Source organism: Rhinolophus ferrumequinum, chromosome X, assembly GCF_004115265.2.
Source record: "Rhinolophus ferrumequinum isolate MPI-CBG mRhiFer1 chromosome X, mRhiFer1_v1.p, whole genome shotgun sequence".
Taxonomy (NCBI): Eukaryota; Metazoa; Chordata; class Mammalia; order Chiroptera; family Rhinolophidae; genus Rhinolophus; species Rhinolophus ferrumequinum.
In genome coordinates, this window is record NC_046284.1 from 85,927,048 (window position 1) to 85,933,801 (window position 6,754).

Sequence of the window (6,754 nt, forward strand, 5' to 3'; positions counted from 1 at the left end):
TGGGCTGCGCCCCCTGCAACTAGCAACGGCAACAGCCTGGAGCTGAGCTGCGCCCTCCACAACTAAGACTGAAAGGACAACAACTTAAAGCTGAATGGCACCCTCCACAACTAGGATTGAAAGGACAACAACTTGACTTGGGGAAAAAAAAGGAAAGAAAGAAAAAAATGTAAATTAAAAAAAAAGAAGAAGATATGGTGGGTTTATACGAGGTCTGACAATTAAGTTCATGAACTTGTTGCAATGATGTTGCTAACCTTTTTTGATATCAGAGGGATTATTCATTATGAATCTGTACCAACTGGACAAGCAGTTAACCAAGTTTACTGTTTGGAAGTGCTGAAAAGGCTGCGTGAAAAAGTTAGATGACCTGAACTTTTTGCCAACAATTCGTGGCTCTTGCCTCACGACAATGCACCAGCCCACATGGCACTGTCTGTGAGGGAGTTTTGAGCCAGTAAACAAATAACTGTATTGGAACACCCTCCCTATTCACCTGATCTGGCCCCCAATGACTTCTTTCTTTACCCGAAGATAAAGGAAATGTTGAAAGGAAGACATTTTGATGACATTCAGGACATCAATGGTAATATGACGACAGCTCTAATGGCCATTCCAGAAAAAGAGTTCCAACATTGCTTTGAAGCGTGGATTAGGCGCTGGCATCAGTGCATAGCTTCCCAAGGGGAGCACTTCGAAGGTGACTGTAGTGATATTCAGCAATGAGGTATGTAGCACTTTTTCTAGGGTGAGTTCACGAACTTAATTGTCTTACCTTGTACAATGGAATACTACTAGACCTTAAGAAAGGATAAAATATTACCATTTGTGACAACTGGATGGACCTTGAGGGTATTATGCTAAGTGAAATAAGTCTGACAGAAAAGGACAAAAATCTTATGACTTCACTCATATGTGGAATATAAAACAAACAAAAAAAGAAACAAATGAACAAAGAAAACGAAACAAAATCATAGATACAGGAAGCAGACCGGTGGTTAACAGAGGGGAAAAGGGGTGGAGGAGAGAGAGCAAAATGGGTAAAGAGGGTCAAATGCATGGTAATGGATGGAAACTTGAATTCTGGTGGTGAGCACACTATACAGATGTCGAATTATAATGTTGTATACCTGAAACTTATATAATGTTATTAACCAATGTTACCTCAATAATGAAAAAAAGACCTCAAACAAACAAAAGAAATAGCAGTTGGATGAACGAGTAAATGAATGTGTTAACTGATGCACTCCAAAGGTTTCCAGAACCCCCTATAATCTCCCATCACACACAGTGTGCCTGCTTACTTAGGGGTCTCCGCCCAGTGCTTAGCCCCCTGGGGTGCAGGGCAGGGGACAGAAATAATTGAGTTCTGCCTGGTGGCTTCACTGCTAGTTGGGGAGACAATCCAGAGAACAATTGAGGGTAATGCAGTGTGCCCTGGGCTGGACGGTGAGGTGGAGGGAGGGCAACTGAGGGAGGGAAAATCTACTGATGTCATCGGAGATGAGGCAAATAAAGTCTGGTTTGTGAAAAGTACTTTCTCAATTCAAATGTGCATGAGAAAAATCACCTGAATATAAATTATGAACTGGAGAATCGAACCTGACACCTTTAGAGTCAGATGCTGATGAATAGGATAAACACACATTTTACTTGTGAGTGAGTTATTATTTACAAGTGGGTATTAATACAAGTGACTTAGTTTTCGTCAGTATTTCCAGCGCGTTTTGCTCACCGCTTGTACTCTTCTCCCTGCTCTCACTTTCTCAAGCCTGGGTCCTCCATGCAACCTGCCCTCCTCGGTCACACATTCCCTTCCCTCCAGACTCCCAGCTCAGGTCCTTGCTCAGCCAGTTCCCTGTTTGGACAGTACAAGGCTGAACTCCTAAGAAGGCTGGAAGCAGTTTGAGGACAGTAATAGTGAGTGACTCATTTCTATGCTCCCTCCACAGTGCTCGGGGCAGATCAGACCAAAAGATGGAAAAAGGTATATAAGTGTGGGGTAGATAATGTATTGCTTCCTTATAAATGTGTACAGCAATCTGTTTGTCCCAGAGCCTACTTCAGAGTTTCCTGATTTAATAATTTCAGATTTCACTGCTGCAAGCAGCTGTAGTTTAGCTCAGCCACATTCACTTCAGCTTGAGGCCAAATAGCACAGCTCTCTTCACCCGCTGTGCAGTCTGAGGGCAGGTGGATAAGCTAGAGGAAAGGTTAGAGGGAGTAGAATTAGAACTTTTAAAAAATTGAATTAAATTGATGGGGGTGACATTGATTAATACATTATATAATTTCAAGTGTACAATTCTATAATACATCATTAGAACTTTGATGAAAGGTTTCTGTGTTTCAGGATATTGGAAATGCATGGAGTTTAATTCTTTGTGTTCTTTTTGTAATCCTGAAAGGAAAAGGACTATCCTATTTTTCATTTTACTTTTCCTTCTGTAATGTATCTTTTGTTCTTTGCTAATAAGGATAGATAATATCATGTCTTTAATTAGGGAAAATAAAAGCAAATTTGGCACATTGCTCCAACATCGCAACTAGAGAACTAGAGTATAAGGAGAAAAATCCCCTTTGGATCAGTTGTTATGAAATTCTTAGTATACATAGATATAGGAAAAGATTGATACATATTTATTGTCTGTAGTTGTTCAAAAATGCAGGAAAGTCAGATAAAAGAGGAGTTGAAGGTATGGATTTGTGATTTGTTGGTTTGCATAAAAGGCGTGCTCAAGATCTAGTTGTTTGCTGTCTTAAGGAATTAGGTGGCCTTGGAAGGGGCAGTCTCTCCAGGATTGGCAAGGCTCCCAAATGTCAAAGCATAAAATACATAAGCCATAAAATACAGAAAAAATAGAGAAAAAGAAAACATGATTAATATATAATTCCATCATAGAAGAGTAAAGTGATTTGTGCAGAGACCTCTAGATGTGTCAACTCAGCTTACCTCATTCTCACTTTCCCACAGCAAGTTAGCATGGCAGAGTTCTCTCTGTCTCCCTAATTGCTGATAGATCCAATTCTCCATGAGTGTTGTGGCCTTCTGTTCAAAATGGATGGAAAATGCTTTGCAAAAACCAAAGTAGCTTTGATGCCGTTTCCAAAACAGAACTGGTGCTGCTCAGTGGAGAATGATCTCAATCAGCATGCCCCTCAATTTAGAGATTTCCACCATTGCTTTTCACTCACATGTCTGAAACTCTACAAACTATAGCTTTTGTTCTAATCAAATAACTTAAATATTGAAATTATGACTAAATAATTTTATAATAAACAAATGTTTCAGGGCCCGCTTTAAACCTCTTATATTTATGTTAATTGATTTAATCTTCACAGCAACCCTATGTGGTAAACACTATTATAATCCCCATTTTAAAGATGAGGAGGAGGTTGCCAGATGCGAGGGGGGTTGGGAATGAATGAGAAAGGGGAAGGGATTAAGAAATACAAATTGGTTGTTACAAAGGAGTCATGGGGATGCAGGGTATAGCATAAGGAATATAGTCAATAACATTGTAATAACTATGTATAGTGTCAGATGGGTGCTAGACTTACTGGGGTGCTAGATGGCAAGGGGTTTAGGGGCAGGGTGAAAAAGGTGAAGGGATTAAGAAATACAAATTGGTAGTTATAAAATAGTCATGGGGACATAAAGTAAAGCATAGGGAATATAGTCAATAATACAATAATAACTACCGTGTTTCCCTGAAAATAAGACCTAGCCGGAGCAAAAATTAATATAAGATCCGGTCTTATTTTATTATAAGACCGGGTCTTTATAATATAATATAACATAACATAATATAATATAATACTCAGTCTTATATAAATTTTTGCTCCAAAAGACGCATTAGAGCTAATTGTCCGGCTAGGTCTTATTTTCAGGGAAACACGGTATGTATAGTGCCAGGTGGGTACTAGACTAGTCACTAGTCAGGGGGATCACTTCTTAAATTATATAAATGTCTAACCACTATGTGTACACCTGAAATTAATGTAAGATAATATTGAATGTCTAAATAAATAAATTGGAAAAAATAAAGATGAGGAAAGTGTGGCACGGAGACGTTAAATAATTTGCACAGCTAGTAAGTGGCAGAGCTAGTATTCAAACCCAAGCTCACTGACTCTGGAACCCCACTCTTCACCCCCACATATTACTGTTGCAGGAATTTTGTTTCAACTGAAAAGAAAGGTTTAGAAGTTGCTAATCTCCTTTTCTTTTTGAAAAGATGATCAAAATAATGAAAAGACAAACCACAGATTGGGAGAAAATATTTGCAAAAGACATATCTGACAAAGGGCTGTTATCTAAAATTTCAAAAAATACTTGAAAACTCAACAATAAGAAAACAAGTTAATTAAACTTATGGTAATAATTTTGCAGTGTATCAAATATATCAAATTAGTATGTTGTACACCTAAAACTAATAGTCATATGTCAATTACATCTCAGTTTAAAATATAGTAATAAAATGTTTTAAAGAGAAAATGAACATCTGATTAAAAAATGGGCCTAAACAGACATCTCACCAAAGAAGATAGGCAGATGGAAAATAAACATATGAAAAGACTCTCTACATCATATGTCATCAGGAAAATGCAAATTAAAAAACAGTAAGATACCACCTATTAGAATGGCCAGAATCCAGAACACTGGCAGCACAAATGCTGGCAAGGTGTTGGCAGTGGGTGAGGCTGTGGGCGTGGGCCAGGGAGTAGATGGGAACCCTGCACAATTTCTGCTCAATTTTGCTGTGTACCTAAAACTGCTCTAAAAAGTGTAATTTTAAAAATATTCAAAACAACATTTCTATAGTCATTGTAGGCATATTGGCATTTGGAGATTACAAACGAGGTTATAATTATAAATAAGGTTATGGTGATGATTAATCGAAACTATGTAATTTGTAGCAAACTTGTCTCAAAAATATCTCTGAACTGTACATTTGTGAGCTGAATGACTATGCAGTAAAAAACACTGTCCACCACTCTTTCCAACTTTAGAGTAGTTAATGGTAAAAAAGGAACCACCGCTCTTCTGTCTTCTTCATTCATTTCGGACAGAGAAGAGCAATTCTTAAATTGTCTTTGATGGTATTTGTGTGACACCATTAATTCTTGTCATTCAGCATTTTTTTCTCTTTCAGTTCTCTGCATGGGAAAAGAGGTGGAACAAAGAGAACCCCAGGCCTGACCCTGTGAGTCTTCTCGGCCTTGTGTTAAATCACTGGCTTTCTAATTGGGCCACCGGTGGGGAGGAGCCCCCCTGTTTCCCCTTCCTTCCAGCTCCCCCTGCCCCCTGCTGCTCCCCTGCCTCCCCTTTCCCCCTGGCCCCTTGCTCCCCGCTGCTTCACCTGCCTCCCCCTGCCCCCCTGCTCCCCGCTGCTTCACCTGCCTCCCCCTGCCCCCCTGCTCCCTGCTGCTTCACCTGCCTCCCCCTGCCCCCCAGCTCCTCGCTTCTCCTCTTGCCCCCCGCTGCTCCCCTTGCCCCCCGCTGTTCCCCTTCTTCCCCTTGGCAACGGTGAGCTAAGAAGAGACTCCTACTGCCACCTTCTGGGTGAATAACCAAAGTCAATGTTTGATTGCAGTCAAAGGGGAAAACATTGGGATCTTGCTGAAAATTCATCCTTTTAATGAATTCCTTTACTAAGCAGTTGACATGTGTTTGAATTCTTCACAGTAGAAATTCATACCTTTTAGGCCTTAATCAGCCACTGAGTTCTACCACCTTTGCTTGGCGGCAGTTCTCCAGTGATTCCAAAGGGATTAGAAATTGATTTTCCAAAACAAAAAAAAATATATTAAATACCTTGTTGCATGTAGCAATTTGCCAGGCAATGTGTAAGGGCAATGAAAAAGACGAAAAAGACGAAAAAGACGTGGCCTCTTTTCTCCAGAAATTTATCACTGAAGAAGGGCACAGTGGTATAAGAGGAAGAGCAGAGTCAGGGTGACCCAATACAGGCATACAAAGCTAGTTCCCTTGAACACACTCTGACCAGAGACACATACATTTTGGAAACAGGGTTAAGAAAGGGTAGCATGCAAAGAATGAGGCCGCCAAAGAACAAAATTTTGATGCAGGCAGTTGCGATTAAGTCCCATGTAGTTAATTAAACAAGGCCCCCTTAGCCACGAGTTCAAATTTTCCTACATTTTTTTTTTGTCATCATCATCAGTTTCTTATACTGTTACATTATATATTATTTACTTCTTGGCAGCAAATATCACGTCTCCAAAATTCTTGTACTTTTCTGTTTCTACGTATGTGTTTGTGGGACCGCAGGAGAAAGATGATAACCCTGGGCCACACAGACAATGTAACATTAAACACAGGACATTTACTTTCTTAGACGTCCTCTCAGCTTCTGCTACCCCCAGGACACTCCAGTGTGTTGGGTACCTGGCTCCCATTTCTTCTTCCCTTCATTCCTCCAAGATTGCTTCTAGTCATTTCCTTGAGATAACAGTCTAAATTTACTTTTTGCGTCGGGATATCCAACAGTCCCAGCATCATTTGTTGGAAACACTGTCTTTTCCCCCATTGAATAATCTTAGTACCTTTGTCGAAATCAATTGACCATAAATGTAGGGGCTATTTCTAGACTTTCAATTCTATTCCCTCGATGTATATGCCTATCTTCATGCCAATACCACACTGTCTTGATTATTGTTGATTTATAGTAAGTTGTTTTTTTCTTTTTCTTTTATTAGTTTCAGGTGTCCAAAACAATGTAATAGACAT